Genomic DNA, 15,778 nt, shown 5'->3' with positions numbered 1-15,778 from the left:
TTTTACATGTACCTGTCCAGTTTTCCCAGCACCACTTATTGAAGAGGCTGTCCTTTCTCCACTGTACATTCCTGCCACCTTTATCAAAGATAAGGTGTCCATCTGTGCATGGGTTTATCTCTGGGCTTTCTATCCTGTTCCATTGATCTATCTTTCTGTTTTTGTGCCAGTACCATACCATCTTGATTACTGTAGCTTTGTAGTATAGTCTGAAGTCAGGGAGCCTGATTCCTCCAGTTCCTTCTTTCGTTCTCAAGATTGCTTTGGCTATTCGGGGTCTTTTGTGTTTCCATACAAATTGCAAAATTTTTTGTTCTAGTTCTGTGAAAAATGCCAGTGGTAGTTTGATAGGGATTGCATTGAATCTGTACATTGCTTTGGGTAGTAGAGTCATTTTCACAATGTTGATTCTTCCAATCCAAGAACATGGTATATCTCTCCATCTATTTGTATCATCTTTAATTTCTTTCATCAGTGTCTTATAATTTTCTGCATACAGGTCTTTTGTCTCCTTAGGTAGGTTTATTCCTAGATATTTTATTCTTTTTGTTGCAATGGTAAATGGGAGTGTTTTCTTGATTTCACTTTCAGATTTTTCATCATTAGTATATAGGAATGCCAGAGATTTCTGTGCATTAATTTTGTATCGTGCTACTTTACCAAATTCATTGATTAGCTCTAGTAGTTTTCTGGTAGCATCTTTAGGGTTCTCTATGTATAGGATCATGTCGTCTGCAAACAGTGACAGCTTTACTTCTTCTTTTCCGATTTGGATTCCTTTTATTTCCTTTTCTATTCTGATTGCTGTGGCTAAAACTTCCAAAACTATGTTGAATAAGAGTGGTGAGAGTGGGCAACCTTGTCTTGTTCCTGATCTTAGTGGAAATGCTTTCAGTTTTTCACCATTGAGGATGATGTTTGCTGTGGGCTTGTCATATATGGCCTTTATTATGTTGAGGAAAGTTCCCTCTATGCCTACTTTCTGCAGGGTTTTTATCATAAATGGGTGTTGAATTTTGTCAAAAGCTTTCTCTGCATCTGTTGAGATGATCATATGGTTTTTCTCCTTCAATTTGTTAATATGGTTTATCACATTGATAGATTTGCATATATTGAAGAATCCTTGCATTCCTGGAATAAACCCCACTTGATCATGGTGTATGATCCTTTTAATGTGCTGTTGGATTCTGTTTGCTAGTATTTTGTTGAGAATTTTTGCATCTATGTTCATCAGTGATATTGGCCTGTAGTTTTCTTTCTTTGTGACATCCTTTTCTGGTTTTGGTATCAAGGTGATGGTGGCCTCGTAGAAGGAGTTTGGGAGTGTTCCTCCCTCTGCTATATTTTGGAAGAGTTTGAGAAGGATAGGTGTTAGCTCTTCTCTAAATGTTTGATAGAATTCGCCTGTGAAGCCATCTCGTCCTGGGCTTTTGTTTGTTGGAAGATTTTTAATCACAGTTTCAATTTCAGTACTTGTGATTGGTCTGTTCATATTTTCTATTTCTTCCTGATTCAGTCTTGGCAGGTTGTGCATTTCTAAGAATTTGTCCATTTCTTCCAGATTGTCCATTTTATTGGCATAGAGTTGCTTGTAGTAATATCTCATGATCTCTTTTATTTCTGCAGTGTCAGTTGTTACCTCTCCTTTTTCATTTCTAATTCTATTGATTTGAGTCTTCTCTTTTTTTTTCTTGATGAGCCTGGCTGGTGGTTTATCTATTTTGTTTATCTTCTCAAAGAACCAGCTTTTAGTTTTATTGATCTTTGCTATGGTTTCCTTCATTTCTTTTTCATTTATTTCTGATCTGATTTTTATGATTTCTTTCCTTCTGCTAGCTTTGGGGATTTTTTGTTTTTCTTTCTCTAATTGCTTGAGGTGCAAGGTTAGGTTGTTTATTCGAGATGTTTCCTGCTTCTTAAGGTGGGCTTGTATTGCTATAAACTTCCCCCTTAGAACTGCTTTTGCTGCATCCCACAGGTTTTGGGTCGTTGTGTCTCCATTGTCATTTGTTTCTAGGTATTTTTTAATTTCCTCTTTGATTTCTTCAGTGATCACTTCGTTATTAAGTAGTGTATTGTTTAGCCTCCATGTGTTTGTATTTTTTACAGATCTTTTCCTGTAATTGATATCTAGTCTCATGGCATTGTGGTCAGAAAAGATACTTGATACAATTTCAATTTTCTTAAATTTACCAAGGCTTGATTTGTGACCTAAGATATGATCTATCCTGGAGAATGTTCCATGAGCACTTGAGAAAAATGTGTATTCTGTTGTTTTGGATGGAGTGTCCTATAAATATCAATTAAGTCCATCTTGTTTAATGTATCATTTAAAGCTTGTGTTTCCTTATTTATTTTCATCTTGGATGATCTGTCCATGGGTGAAAGTGGGGAGTTTAAGTCCCCTACTATGAATGTGTTACTGTCGATTTCCCCTTTATGGCTGTTAGTATTTGCCTTATGTATTGAGGTGCTCCTATGTTGGGTGCATAAATATTTACAATTGTTATATCTTCTTCTTGGATCGATCCCTTGATCATTATGTAGTGTCCTTCTTTGTCTCTTTTAATAGTCCTTATTTTAAAGTCTATTTTGTCTGATATGAGAATTGCTACTCCAGCTTTCTTTTGGTTTCCATTTGCATGGAATAACTTTTTCCATCCCCTTACTTTCAGTCTGTATGTGTCTCTAGGTCTGAAGTGGGTCTCTTGTAGACAGCATATATAAGGGTCTTGTTTTTGTATCCATTCAGCTAATCTGTGTCTTTTGGTGGGAGCATTTAGTCCATTTACATTTAAGGTAATTATCGATATGTATGTTCCTATTCCCATTTTCTAAATTGTTTTGGGTTCATTATTATAGGTCTTTTCCTTCTCTTGTGTTTCTTGCCTAGAGAAGATCCTTTAGCATTTGTTGTGAAGCTGGTTTGGTGGTGCTGAACTCTCTCAGCTTTTGCTTGTCTGTAAAGGTTTTAATTTCTCCATCAAATCTGAATGAGATCCTTGCTGGGTAGAGTAGTCTTGGCTGCAGGTTTTTCTCCTTCATCACTTTCAGTATGTCCTGCCATTCCCTTCTGGCTAGTAGGGTTTCTGCTGAGAGATCAGCTGTTAACCTTATGAGGATTGCCTTATGTGTTATTTGTTGTTTTTCCCTTGCTGCTTTTAATATGCTTTCTTTGTATTTAATTTTTGACAGTTTGATTAATATGTGTCTTGGCGTGTTTCTCCTTGTATTTATCCTGTATGGGACTCTCTGTGCTTCCTGGACTTGATTAACTATTTCTTTTCCCATATTAGGGAAGTTTTCAACTATAATCTCTTCAAATATCTTTTCAGTCCCTTTCTTTTTCTCTTCTTCTTCTGGAACCCCTATAATTCGAATGTTGGTGCATTTAATGTTGTCCCAGAGGTCTCTGAGACTGTCCTCAGTTCTTTTCATTCTTTTTTCTTTATTCTGCTCTGCAGTAGTTATTTCCACTATTTTATCTTCCAGGTCACTTATCCGTTCTTCTGCCTCAGTTATTCTGCTATTGATCCCATCTAGAGTACTTTTAATTTCATTTATTGTGTTGTTCGTCGTTGCTTGTTTCATCTTTAGTTCTTCTAGGTCCTTGTTAACTGATTCTTGCATTTTGTCCATTCTATTGTCCAGTCTATCTCCAAGATTTCGGATCAACCTTACTATCATTATTCTGAATTCTTTTTCAGGTAGACTGCCTATTTCCTCTTCATTTGTTAGGTCTGGTGCATTTTTATCTTGCTCCTTTATCTGCTGTGTGTTTTTCTGTCTTCTCATTTTGCTTATCTTACTGTGTTTGGGGTCTCCTTTTTGCAGGCTGCAGGTTCGTAGTTCCTCCTGTTTTTGATGTCTGTCTCCAGTGGCTAAGGTTGGTTCAGTGGGTTGTGTAGGCTTCCTGGTGGAGGGGACTAGTGCCTGTGTTGTGGTAGATGAGGCTGGATCTTGTCTCTCTAGTGGGCAGGTTCACGTCTGGTGGTGTGTTTTGGGGTGTCTGTGGCCTTATTATGATTTTAGGCAGCCTCTCTGCTAATGGGTGGGGTTGTGTTCCTGTTTTGCTAGTTGTTTGGCATAGGTTTTCCAGCACTGTGGCTTGCTGGTCGTTGAGTGAAGCTGGGTGCTGGTGTTAAGATGGAGGTCTCTGGGAGATTTTCGCCGTTTGATATTATGTGGAGCTGGGAGGTCTCTTGTTGACCAGTGTCCTGAAGTTGGCTCTCCTACCTCAGAGGCAGAGCCTTGCCTCCTGGCTGGAGCACCAAGAGCTTTTCATCCACATGGCTCAGGATAAAAGGGAGAAAAAGTAGAGGGAATTAGTAGAAGTATGAGGAAAGAAAGAAGGAAAGGAGGGTAGGAAGGAAGAAAGAAAGAAAGAAGCAAAGAAGGAAAGAAGGCAAGAAGGAAAGAAAGGAGGGAGGGAGGGAGTGAGGGAGGAAGGAAGGAGGGAAAGGAAAAAAGACAGAAAGAAAGAAGATACAGTAAAAATAAAATAAAGTATAATAAAGTTATTGAATTAAAAAATTCTTATTTAGAAAAAAAAAAGGGACGGATAGAACCTTAGGACAAATGTTGGAAGCAAAGCTATACTGACAAAATCTTACACAGAAGCATACACATACACCCTCACTAAAAGAGGTAAATGGGGAAAAATCATAAATCTTGCTGTCAGAGACCACCTCCTCAATTTGGGATGATTCGTTGTCTAAAGGAGGGAAGGAAGGAAGGAAAGAAAGAAAGAAAGAAAGAAAGAAAGAAAGAAAGAAAGAAAGAAAGAAAGAAAGAAAGAAAGAAAGAAAGAAAGAAGGTAAAGTATAATAACGTTATTAAAATTAATTATTAAGAAAAAGAAATTAAAAAAAAAAAAAAAAACCATGGACGGATAGAACCCTAGGACAAATGGTGGAAGCAAGACTATACAGACAAGATCTCACACAGAAGCATACACATACACATTCACAAATAGAGGAAAAGGGAAAAAATCATAGATCTTGCTCCTAAAGTCCACTTCCTTAATTTGGGATGATTGGTTGTCTATTCAGGTATTCCACAGATGCAGGGTATATCAAGTTGATTGTGGAGCTTTAATCCACTGCTTCTGAGGCTGCTGGGAGAGATTTCCCTTTCTCTTCTTTGTTCTCACAGCTCCCAGGGCTCAGCTTTGGATTTGTCCCTGCCACTGCGTGTAGGTCGCTGGAGGGCGTCTGTTTTTTGCTCAGACAGGATGGGGTTAAAAGAGCCGCTGATTCGGAGGCTCTGGCGCACTCAGGCTGGCGGGGAGGGAGGGGCACGGAGTGCTGGGCGGCCTGCGGTGGCAAAGGCCGGCGTGACTTTGCACCAGCCTGAGGCGCGCTGTGCGTTCTCCCGGGGAAGTTGTCCCTGGATCCCGGGAACCTGGCAGTGGCGGGCTGCACAGGCTCCGCGGAAGAGGGGTGTGGAGAGTGACCTGTGCTCGCACACAGGCCCCTTGGTGGCGGCAGCAGCAGCCTTAACATCTCCCGCCCGCCTCTGGGGTCCGCGCTTTTAGCCGCGGTTTGCGCCCGTCTCTGGATTCCGCGCTTTCAGCCGCGGCTCGCGCCCGTCTCTGGAGTTCCTTTAAGCAGCGTTCTTAAACCCCTCTCCTCACGCCCCAGGAAACAAAGAGGGAAGGAAAAGTCTCCTGCCTCTTCGGGAGGTGCAGACTTTTCCCCGGACTCCCTCCCGGCTAGCTGTGGTGCACTAACCCCTTCAGGCTATGTTCTAGCCGCCAACCCCAGTCCTCTCCCTGTGCTCCGTCCGAAACCGAAACCCGAGCCTCAGAGCCTCAGCTCGCAGCCCCGCCCGCCCCGGTGGGTGAGCAGACAAGCCTCTCGGGCTGGTGAGTGCCGGTCGGCACCGATCCTCTGTGCGGAAATCTCCCCGCTTTGCCCTCCGCACCCGTTGCTGTGCACTCCTCCGCAGCTTCGAAGCTCCCCCCTCCGCCTCCCGCAGTCTCCGCCCGCGAAGGGGCTTCCTAGTGTGTGGAAACTTTTCCTCCTTCACAGCTCCCTCCCACTGGTGCAGGTGCCGTCCCTATTCTTTTGTCTCTGTTTTTTCTTTTTTTCTTTTGCCCTACCCACGTACGTGGGGAGTTTCTTGCCTTTTGGGAAGTCTGAGGTCTTCTGCCAGCCTTCAGTAGGTGTTCTGTAGGAGTTGTTCCACGTGTAGATGTATTTCTGGTGTATCTGTGGGGAGGAAGGTGATCTCCGCGTCTTACTCTTCCGCCATCTTCCAAACACCTGCCCAATTTTTATTTTTGTAATCAGGTTGTTATTTTTCTATTGAGTTGTAGGAATTCCTTATATATTTTGGATAGTAACCTCTTATCAGATATACGGTTTACAAACATTTTTCTTATTCCATAGGTGGCTTTTTCTATTCTGTTGACTGTTTCCTTTATTGTTCAGAGCTTTTTAGTTTGTTGCAGTCAGAAGTTTATTTTTGCATTTTTTGCCTGTGCTTTTGGTGTCATAGCCATGAAATTATTGCCAAAACCAATGTCAAGAAATTTTTTCTCTCTGTATTCTTCTAGTAGTTTTACAGTTTCCAGTCTTACATATAAGGAGGCATGTGGATATCTAGTTTTTCAAAAAACATTTACTGAAGAGATTATGTTTTTACCATTGGGTTTTCTTGACACCCTTGTTGAAAATCAGTTAGACAAAGATATTTGGATTATTTTCTGGGTTTTTATTTTGTTCTATTAGCCTATATGCCTGTTGTTATGCCAGTAACATACAGCTTTGATTACTGTAACTGTGAAATATATTTTGCAATCAGGAAGTATGATGCCTCCAGCTTTGTGCTTCTTGCTCAAGACTGTTTTGGCTATTCAGAGCCTTTTGTGGTTCCAGATAAAGTTTAAAATTGAGTTTTCTATTTCTATAAAGAGTGCCATTGGAATTTTGATAAGGATTGTATTGAATCTATAGATCACATTGGGTAATATGGACATTTTTTGCAATATTAAGCTCCTGATCCATGAACATAGGATGTCTTTTTGCTTATTTTTCTTAATTTCCTATATCAATGTTTTAAAATTTTCAGTGCATAAGTAAAATTGGTTAAGTTTATTCCTATGAATTTTACTTTATTTTTTGTTGCTTAATTTCCTTTTCAAAAATTAATTGTGTATAAACATGTAACTGATTTTTTTCTTTTTTTAAAATTACATCTTTATTGGAGTATAATTGCTTTACAATGGTGTGATAGTTTCTGCTTTATAACAAAGTGAATCAGTTATACATATACATATGTTCCCATATCTCTTCCCTCTTGCATCTCCCTCCCTCCAACCCTACCTATCCCACCCCTCTAAGTGGTCACAAAGCACCGAGCTGATCTCCCTGTGCTATGCGGCTGCTTCCCACTAGCTATCTATTTCACGTTTGGTAGTGTATATATGTCCATGCTACTCTCTCACTTTGTCACAGCTTACCCTTCCCCCTCCCCATATCCTCAAGTCCATTCTCTAGTAGGTCTGTGTCTTTATTCCTCTCTTACTCCTAGGTTCTTCATGACCTTTTTTTTTTCTTAAATTCCATATATATGTGCTAGCATATGGTATTTGTCTTGATCTTTCTGACTTACTTCACTCTGTATGACAGAATATAAGTCCCTCCACCTCATTACAAATAGCTCAATTTCCTTTCTTTTAATGGCTGAGTAATATTCCATTGTATATATGTGCCACATCTTCTTTATCCATTCATCTGATGATGGACACTTAGGTTGTTTCCATTTCTGTGCTATTGTAAATAGAGCTGCAATGAACATTTTGGTACATGACTCTTTTTGAATTATGGTTTTCTCAGGGTATATACACAGTAGTGGGATTGCTGGGTCATACAATAGCTCTATTTGTAGTTTTTTTAAGGAACCTCCATACTGTTCTCCATAGTGGCTGTACCAATTCACATTCCCACCAGCAGTGCAAGAGTGTTCCCTTTTCTCCACAACCTCTCCAGCATTTATTGTTTCTATGTAGTTTTGATTTGCATTTCTCTAATGATAAATGATGATGAACATTCTTTCATGTATTTGTTGGCAGTCTGTATATCTTATTTGGAGAAATGTCTATTTAGGTCTTCTGCCCATTTTTGGATTAGGTTGTTTGTTTTTTTGTTATTGAGCTGCATGAGCTGCTTATAAATTTTGGAGATTAATCCTTTGTCAGTTGCTTCATTTGCAATTATTTTCTCACATTCTGAGGGTTCTCTTTTGGTCTTTTTTATGGTTTCCTTTGCTGTGCAAAAGCTTTGAAGTTTCATTAGGTCCCATTAGTTTATTTTTCTTTTTATTTCCATTTCTCTAGGAGGTGGGTCAAAAAGGATCTTGCTGTGATTTATGTCATAGAGTGTTCTGCCACTGTTTTCCTCTAAGAGTTTGATAGTTTCTGGCCTTACATTTAGGTCTTTAATCCATTTTGAGTTTATTTTTGTATATGGTGTTAGGGAGTGATCTAATCTCATACTTTTACATGTACCTGTTCAGTTTTCCCAGCACCACTTATTGAGGAGGCTATCCTTTCTACACTGTATATTCCTGCCTCCTTTATCAAAGATATGGTGACCATATGTGTGTGGGTTTATCTCTGTGCCTTCCATCCTGTTCCATTGATCTATCTTTCTGTTTCTGTACCAGTACCATACTCTCTTGATTACTGTAGCTTTGTAGTATAGTCTGAAGTCAGGGAGCCTGATTTCTCCAGCTCCGTATTTCGTTCTAAAGATTGCTTTGGCTCTTCGGGGTCTTTTGTGTTTCCATACAAAATGTGAAATATTTTGTTCTGTTTCTGTGAAAAGTGCCAGTGGTAGTTTGATAGGGATTGCATTGAATCTGTACATTGCTTTGGGTAGTAGAGTCATTTCACAATGTTGATTCTTCCAATCCAAGAACATGGTATATCTCTCCATCTCTTTGTATCATCTTTAATTTCTTTCATCAGTGTCTTATATTTGCTGCATACAGATCTTTTGTCTCCTTAGGTAGGTTTATTCCTAGATATTATTCTTTTTGTTGCAATTGTAAATTGGAATGTTTTCTTGATTTCACTTTCAGACTTTTCATCATTAGTGTATAGGAATGCCAGAGAGTTCTGTGCATTAATTTTGTATCCTGCTACTTTACCAAATTCATTGATGAGCTCTAGTAGTTTTCTGGTAGCATCTTTAGGATTCTCTATGTATAGTATCATGTCATCTGCAAACAGTGACAGAATTACTTCTTCTTATCCGATTTGGATTCCTTTTATTTCCTTTTATTCTCTGATTGCTGTGGCTCAAACTTCCAAAACTGTGTTGAATAAGAGTGGTGAGAGTGGGCAACCTTGTCTTGTTCCTGATCTTAGTGGAAATGCTTTCAGTTTTTCACCATTGAGGACGATGTTGGCTGTGGGTTTGTCATATATGGTCTTTATTATGTTGAGGAACATTCGCTTTATGTCTCTTTTTGCAGGGTTTTTATCAGAAATGTGTGGTGAATTTTGTCGAAAGCTTTCTCTGCATCTATTGAGATGATCATATGTTTTTTCTCCTTCAATTTGTTAATATGGAGTATCGCATTGATTGATTTGTGTATATTGAAGAATCCTTGCATTCCTGGAATAAATCCCACTTGATCATAGTGTATGATCCTTTTAATGTGCTATTGATTTCTGTTTGCTATTATTTTGTTGAGGATTTTTGCATCTATGTTCATCAGTGATATTGGCCTGTAGTTTTCTTTCTTTGTGACATCCTTGTCTGGGTTCGGTATCAAGGTGATGGTGGCCTTGTAGAATGAGTTTGGGAGTGTTCCTCCCTCTGCTGTATTTTGGAAAATTTTGAGAAGGATAGGTGTTAGCCCTTCCCTAAATGTTTGATAGACTTCACCTGTGAAGCCGTCTAGTCCTGAGCTTTTGTTTGTTTGAAGATTTTTAATCACAGTTTCAATTTCAGTGCTTGTGACTGGTCTGTTCATAATTGCTATTTCTTCCTGATTCCGTCTCGGCACATTGTGCATTTCTAAGAATTTGTCCTTTTCTTCCATGTTTTCCATTTTATTGGCCTAGAGTTGCTTGTAGTAATCTCTCATGATCTTTTGTATTTCTGCAGTGTCAGTTGTTACTTCTCCTTTTGCATTTCTAATTCTATTGATTTGAGTCTTCTCCCATTTTTTCTTAATGAGTCTAGCTAATGGTTTATCAATTTTTTTTATCTTCTCAAAGAACCAGCTTTTAGTTTTATTGATCTTTGCTATCGTTTCCTTCATTTCTTTTTCATTTATTTCTGATCTGATCTTTATGATTTCTTTCCTTCTGCTAACTTTGGGGTATTTTGTTCTTCTTTCTATAATTGCTTTAGGTTCAAGGTTAGGTTGTTTTTTCAAGATGTATACTGTTTCTTAAGGTAGGATTGTACTGCTATAAACATCCCTCTTAGAACTGCTTTTACTGCATCCCATAGGTTTTGGGTCATCGTGACTCCATTGTCATTTGTTTCTAGGTATTTTTTATTTCCTCTTTGATTTCTTCAGTGATTACTTCGTTATTAAGTAGTGTATTTTTTAGCCTCCGTGTGTTTGCAATTTTTACAGATCTTTTCCTGCAATTGATGTCTATGCTCATAGCGTTGTGGTTGGAAAAGTTACTTGATACAATTTCAATTTTCTTAACTTTACCAAACTTGATTTGTGACCCAAGATATGATCTATCCTGGAGAATGTTCCATGAGCACTTGAGAAAAATGTGTATTCTGTTGTTTTTGGATGGAATGTCCTATAAATATCAATTAAGTCCATCTTGTTTAATGTATCATTTAAAACTTGTGTTTCCTTATTTATTTTCATTTTGGATGATCGGTCCATTGGTGAAAGTGGGGTGTTAAAGTCCCCTACTATGAATGTGTTACTGTTGATTTCCCCTTTTACGGCTGTTAGTATTTTCCATATGTATTGAGGTGCTCCTATGTTGGGTGCATAAAAATTTACAGTTGTTATATATTCTTCTTGGATTGATCCCTTGATCATTATGTAGTGTCCTTCTTTTTCTCTTCTAATAGTCTTTATTTTAAAGACTATTGTGTCTGACATGAGAGTTGCTACTACAAGTTTCTTTTCATTTCCATTTGCATGGGATATATTTTTCCATCCCCTTACTGTCAGAATGGATGTTTCTCTAGGTCTAAAGTGGGTGTCTTGTAGAAATCATGTATATGGGTCTTGATTTTTTTATCCATTCAGCCAATCTGCGTCTTTTGGTGAGAGTACTTAGTCCATTTACATTTAAGGTAATTATTGATATGTATGTTCCTATTCCCATTTTCTTAATTGTTTTGGGTATTTTATTGTAGGTCTTTTCCTTCTCTTGTGTTTTTTGCCTAGAGCAGTTCCTTTAGCATTTGTTGTAAAGCTGGTTTGGTGGTGCTGAACTCTCTCAACTTTTGCTTCTCTGTAAAGGTTTTAATTTTTCCATCAAATCTGAATGAGATCCTTGTTGGGTAGAGTAATCTTGATTGCAGGTTTTTCTCCTTCATCACTTTAAATATCTCCTGCCAGTTCTTTCGGGCTTGCAGAGTTTCTGCTGAAAGTTTTGCGTTTAACCTTATGGGGATTCCCTTGTGTGTTATTTGTTGTTTTTCCCCGTGTTGCATTTAATATGTTTTCTTTGTATTTAAATCTTGACAGTTTGATTAATATGTGTCTTGGCGTATTTCTCCTTGGATTTATCCTCTATGGGACTCTCTGTTCTTCCTGCAGTTGATTAACTCTTTCCTTTCCCATATCAGGGAAGTTTACAACTATATTGTCTTCAAATATTTTTGCAGTCCCTTTCTTTCTCTCCTCTTCTTCTAGAACCCTTTTAATTTGAATGTTGGCTCATTTAATGTTGTCCCAGAGGTCTCTGAGTCTGTCCTCAGTTCTTTTCATTCTTTTTTCTTTATTCTGCTCTATAATAGTTATTTCCACTATTTTATCTTCCAGGTCACTTGTCCGTTCTTCTGCCTCAGTTTTTCTGCTATTGATCCCATCTAGAGTATTTTTAATTTCATTTATTGTGTTGTTCATCATTGCTTGTTTCACCTTTAGTTCCTCTGGGTCCTTATTAAATGTTTCTTGCATTTTGTCTATTCTATTTCCAAGATATTGGATCATCTTTACTATCATTATTCTGAATTGTTTTTCAGGTAGACTGCCTATTACCTCTTCATTTTTTAGGTCTGGTGGGTTTTTATCTTGCTCCTTCATCTGCTGTGTGTTTTTCTGTCATCTCATATTGCTTATCTTACTGTGTTTGGGGTCTCCTTTTTCCAGGCTGCAGGTTTGTAGTTCCCATTGTTTTTCGTGTCTGTTCCCAGTTGCTAAAGTTGGTTCATTGGGTTGTGTAGGCTTACTGGTGGAGGGGACTAGTGCCTGTGTTCTGGTGGATGAGGCTGGATCTTGTCTTTCTGGTGGGCAGGTTCACATCTGGTGGTGTGTTTTGGGGTGTCTGTGGACTTTTTATGATTTTAGGCAGCCTCTCTGCTAATGGGTGGGGTTGTGTTCCTGTCTTGCTCCTTGTTTGGCATAAGGTGTCCAACACTATAACTTGCTGGTCATTGAGTTAAGCTGGGCATTTGTGTTGAGATGGAGATCTCTGGGAGATTTTTGCCATTTGATATTACATGGAGCTGGAAGGTCTCTTGTGGACCAGTGTCCTGAAGTTGGCTGTCCCACCTCAGATGCACAGCACAGACTCCTGGCTGCAGCACCAAGAGCCTTTCATCCACTCAGCTCAGAATTAAAGGGAGAACAATTTGTAAGAAAGAAAGAAAGAAGGAAAAAAGAAAGAAAGAAAGAATGGAGGGAAGGTGGGAGGGAGGGAGGGGGGAAGGGAGGAAGGGAGGAAGGAGGGAAGGAAGGAGGGAAGGAAGGAAGGAAAAAAAGAAAGACATAATAAAATACAATAAAGTAAGATAACAAAATAAAATTATTAAAATAAAAAATAAGTATTAAGAAAAAATAATTTTTAAAAGAAAAAAAAATATGGATGGACAGAACCCTAGGAGAATAGTGGAAGAAAGCTATACAGACAAAATCTCACACAGAAGGTACAGACACACACTCACAAAAAGAGGAAAAGGGGAAAAAATCATAAATCTTGCTCTCAAAGTCCACCTTCTCAATTTGGGATGACTCGTTGTCTATTCATGTATTCCACAGGCGCAGGGTACATCAAGTTGATTGTGGAGCTTTAATCCACTGCTTCTGAGGCTGCTGGGTGGGATTTCCCTTTCTCTTCTTTGTTTTCACAACTCCCAGGGCTCAGCTTTGAATTTGGCCCCGCCTGAGTGTAGGTAGCCAGAGAGCGTCTGTTCTTCGCTCAGACAGGACAGGGTTAAAGGAGCAGCTGCTTCAGGGACTCTGGCTCACTCAGGCTGGGGGGAGGGTGGGGTAAGGAGTGCAGGGCGAGGCTGCAGCAGCAGAGGCCGGTGGGATGTTGCACCAGCCTGAGACGTGCCGTGCCTTCTCCTGGGAAAGTTGTCCCTGGATCCCGGGACCCTGGCAGTGGCGGGCTGCACAAGCGCCCCAGAAGAGGGGGTGTGTATAGTTTCCTGTGGTTGCACACAGGTTTCTTGGTGGCAGCAGCAGCAGCCTTAGTGTCTCATGCCCGTCTCTGGGGTCCACGCTTTTAGTCTCGGCTCGTGCCCATCTCTGGAGCTCCTTTAAGCAGCGCTCTTAATCCCCGCTCCTCACGCACCAGGAAACAAAGAGGGAAGAAAATGTCTCTTGCCTCTTCGGCAGGTCCAGAGTTTTCCCTGGACTCCCTCCAGGCTAGCTGTGGTGCACTAACCCCCTGCAGGCTGTGTTCATGCCGCCAACCCCAGTCCTCTCCCTGTGCTCCGACCAACCGAAGCTGGAGCCTCAGCTCCCAGCCCCGCTTGCCCTGTCAGGTGAGCAGAAAAACCTCTTGGGCTGGTGAGTGCCAGTCGGCACCGATCCTCTGTGCGGGAATCTCTCCGGTTCGCCCTCCACACCCCTGTTGCTGTGCTCTCCTCCGCAGCTCCGAAGCTTCCCCCTCCGCCACCCTCAGTCTCTGGCTGCGTAGGGGCTTCCTGGTGTATGGAAACCTTTCCTCCTTCACAGCTCCCTCTCACTGGTGCAGGTCCCATCCCTATCATTTTGTCTCTGTTTATTCTTTTTTCTTTTGCCCTACCCAGGTATGTGTGGACTTTCTTGCCTTTTGGGAGGTCTGAGGTCTTCTGCCAGCATTCAGTAGGTGTTCTGTAGGAGTTGTTCCACGTGTAGATGTATTTCTGGTGTATCTGTGGGGAGGACGGTGATCTCCACGTCTTACTCTTCCGCCATCTTCCCCTCGTCCCCCTGTAACTGATTTTTATGTGTTGAGTTTGTATCTTGTTACTATACTGAATTCATTGAAACATTCTAACAATTTTTGTTGTGTCTTTAGGGTTTTCTGTATATATGATCATGTCATTTGCAAACATAGGATTTTACTTCTTTCCTGATTGGAATACCTTTTATTTCTTTTTATTGTCTAATTTACCCTTGCTAGGACTTCTAGTGCTATGTTGACAATAAGTTGTTAGAGTGGGCTTCCTTGATTTGTACTGGATCTTAGAGGTAAAGCTTTTCATATTTTCCCATTAATATGTTATCTGTGTGTTTTTCATACCTGGCCTTTATGGTGTTCAGGGAGATTTCCTCTATACCTATTTTTTTGAGAGTTTTAATCATGAATGGATGTTGGACTTCTTCAGATACTTTCTCTGCTTCTATTGAGATGATCATGTCATTTTGAAATTTCATTTTGTTAATGTGTTTTATCACATTGATTGATTTGTGTATGTTAAACCATCCTTGCATTCCTGGGATAAATCCCACTTAGTCATGTTATATGATCCTTTTAGTTTGCTGTTAAATTCAACTGGCTATTTGATTTTAACCAATTACCTCTGCAAAGTTCTTTTTTCCATATAAGTTCACATTCTGTTTTTCTGGTGGCCATGAGTTTTGAGGGATACTAGTTAACCCAGTATACTATCCAATCAACTTCTTTTTTTTCATTTTTTATTTTTTTTATATTTTTATTTTTTATCGGTATGTGGGCCTCTCACTGTTGTGGCCTCTGCCATTGCAGAAAACAGGCTCCGGATGTGCAGGCTCAGCAGCCATGGTTCACAGGCCCAGCCGCTCCACGGCATGTGGGATCTTCCTGGATCAGGACACAAACCCGTGTCCCCTGCATCGGCAGGTGGACTACCAACCACTGTGCCACAAGGCAAGCCCAATTTCTTTTTTTTTAGGCAGATGACAAGATTCTCTGTGGTAGGATTTAATGCTCCTAGCATATGTTCATCTCCCATATATACATAATCATTAGTTTCACTTTTCATCTTTCCTTGAGGTAATTTTGAACGTTTTAAATGTTAAGAAGTCATAAATATAAGTATGAACTGGCAATATTAGTTTATACATTAAAAAGTGATTTATGTCAAGGTTTGTACATATTTATTCATAAATAAATCCCAACTTTCTATGATCACCCAGTTTGAATTGTGTTAAAGACTCTTGTTTAGGTAGATGGATATGAGAATAAGGTATAAAGAGCAAACGTGGAGGTAAATAAAAAGCATACCAGAAATGAAAGATATGAAGAAGTGTGATCCAAAACTTCTAGAAATGTCTATTATTTCAAAAAGCTAGTAGCTAGCATGGAAAACATGAGCTCCCAACTAGACCCAATAAACAAAAACATGGTGCCATTGTGATG

Source organism: Globicephala melas, chromosome 18 (genome assembly GCF_963455315.2).
Source record: "Globicephala melas chromosome 18, mGloMel1.2, whole genome shotgun sequence".
Classification (NCBI taxonomy): Eukaryota; Metazoa; Chordata; class Mammalia; order Artiodactyla; family Delphinidae; genus Globicephala; species Globicephala melas.
This window is presented reverse-complemented; position numbering follows the sequence as displayed.